The sequence below is a fragment of the Halyomorpha halys genome, unplaced genomic scaffold (genome assembly GCF_000696795.3).
Source record: "Halyomorpha halys isolate HHAL.00 unplaced genomic scaffold, Hhal_1.1 Scaffold985.1, whole genome shotgun sequence".
NCBI classification, from domain to species: Eukaryota; Metazoa; Arthropoda; class Insecta; order Hemiptera; family Pentatomidae; genus Halyomorpha; species Halyomorpha halys.
The window spans coordinates 22,490-25,044 of record NW_027106112.1 but is presented as its reverse complement, the minus strand read 5'-3'; the positions used below and the strand labels follow the sequence as shown (position 1 = coordinate 25,044).

General features: G+C 30.1%; 1 protein-coding gene across 1 annotated transcript in view; it reads right to left on the bottom strand.

The window, feature by feature from the left end:
* LOC106687586 (uncharacterized) overlaps positions 1–2,555 on the bottom strand; it is a 17,262-nt gene that overhangs the window by 12,572 nt on the left and 2,135 nt on the right. The window lies entirely within an intron of this gene.

Below are 2,555 nucleotides of genomic sequence, written 5' to 3'. Positions count from 1 at the left end.
GAATCTTTGTCCACAATAAATTTTTGAATTACTGATTTACCTGCTTTTTTTTTTCAAACTGTTCCCTGTCGCTATGGGAAGGTTTAAAGATAATGAAATCCCTGAATTATCAGGTAGAAAAAAGTTATGAACGAAATTAAACGTTCTTGGTTTGCTGCTCAGTAAGTATACATTCTTTTCTCTTATATTTTATTCCAACTAATTTGTTTCTAACCAAAAAATAAGAAAATAATATTACTCATTCCATTGAACGATATTACATTCACACAAAATTAAAAAGAAAACTTATTGCATATATTGGTTTAATTTATCCCACCAAATCATAAGATTAAACTAAACATAAATGTTTAATTTTGACTAAATACAATTATCTATATCAACTATCAATTGTTTTCATATATGTACATCCTCAAATATGGCAATAGGGAAGTATTGCTCAGTGACCTAGAATAATATAAAATCATACATAATAGGGCTGCTGTTCATGTCCAAATTTATATACAAACTTTTGTACTAAAATTTTAAGATTCATGGTAGGTCGCACCTTTTATACATTCACCAATTCTTCCATGCTCACTTTGTACTTCAACCAGACAACCTTTGGGAGTAGAATATCAACAAACATGGTTGTTTTCTTTCAATCCTCTATTAAAGCAACAGAGGAAAGTTTATACTTGGAGCAAATGTTTAGGTGATTGATACAATGGCACCTGTTATAATCTGAAGCCATGATATTATTATCAGTGATTATATTAACATTGTGTGTCTCACAGTGGCTAGATCTGACTTGTTTGTAAGAATTGTCTTTCCACTTAGCTTACCAGTGGGAAGCACTTTTATGTTTTTCTTTGTAGAGAAGTATGTGCATATCCAAACAACTTGAATGTTTCACTTTAGTCTTATAAAAGGTACTGTCACCTATTTTTGTGATTGCTAATGTCTTATACTGTTTTTATACTTTTTATTTTACATTGGTATATAAATACTCTTCAGTTTTATTTGATTAGAAGAAAAAAACTGCCAATAAATATATTTTCGCCCTACAGGTATTTTTAATGAATACATTTTTAATGTAATAAATACTATTTAAGTCAAATATCAAGCAAACTTCTTAATTAAACTAAAAAAAAAAAGAAATACCTTCTTAGTTCAATCTTTTTTGAATAATAAAAATATTGAGGAAATTTGATTTAAAAAAAAAAAATAGAAAGTAAGTTTAATCTATGTTATTTGAACTAAAAAATTAGATAAATTGTTAAACAACAAATATAGCCAGAAGCGTTTTTTCAACAAGTTATTGGGAGCAGGAGAAAAATACAATTTCCCAAAATGTTAACCGGATTTCCCCACATATAGGAGGTCAAGGGGACTATTCCTGGAAATTTTCCATTTTTCTAAACATTTTAGGAAAACTCAGCTCTTATAGTATTGAAACAATTTGGCATGAAATGAAAAATAGTTTATTATTCCGGGACTAGGTCCCTTTAGAACAATTACCTTTGGCCAAAAAACAGTGTGGTCACACTTAATTATAAATTATATTAAAATTGTATATAAATAATTTTACAAACAGAGAAGAAAAAAAAACTTACTGACATACATAAAATACAAAATAAAAAGTTTCTTACAAAATATTTATATTATTATAATATTGGTGAAGTACAAGGTAGTTAAATAGAAGGGTTTTAAATGAGGGAAGGGTTGGTACATGACATATGTCAGAGGGAATTGAGTTCCAGAGATATGAAGCACGGGTAAAAAATGAATTATCAAACCCAGCTGTTCGATGAGGTGGAGGGTAGATGTAAGATAAACAGGACCTGTAGTACGGGATTGGACTGAAAATTTGAATTGCAGGGTTTCCAGGATATAGGAGGGGCGTTGAGTACTAATTACTTGGAGTAGAAAGGAAGCTAGAAAATACTGGCATTGGAAAGTTAGTCATAGGAAACTTTAATGCCAAGATAAATTGAGAACCCCAATTTAGGACCATTATCGGAAGCCAAAGCCTCTATAAAAAAGCAATGATAATGGAATAAAGATGTATTAATCTGTCTGCAGATAAAGGTCTAGTGGTTACCAGCACAATGTTTCCAGAGAGGGACATCCACAAGTACGATGGAAAGTAGATCAGGATGAGCACACCTTATTTGTCGATCAAAGCAGCCTATGATTCTGATTCTCTGAAGAACAATTATATGAATGGAATATGGTCCAGGTGCGGTAAAAAAAAAACTCAAATAGTAGAATTATACTATTTTATTGAGCCAACGTTTCGCCCCACGTTGCAGGGCTTCGTCAGGGCTAAAAAAGATACAAACACTATAGTTACAAAAAGGAAAAAAAGAAAAAACATAAGTGTAAAATAACAGGGGTATAAAATGTAAAAACGCAAGATATAATAAGAAAAATTAAAGGTTATAAATAGTAAATTAAAAGGGTAATAGTAACAGATAGATAAGAGAAGAAATATTAATGAAAGTACAAATAGAGAGATGAAAAAAGAAAGAAAAAAAAATACAAATCAAATGATGAGACAGAATGCATACCTGTTT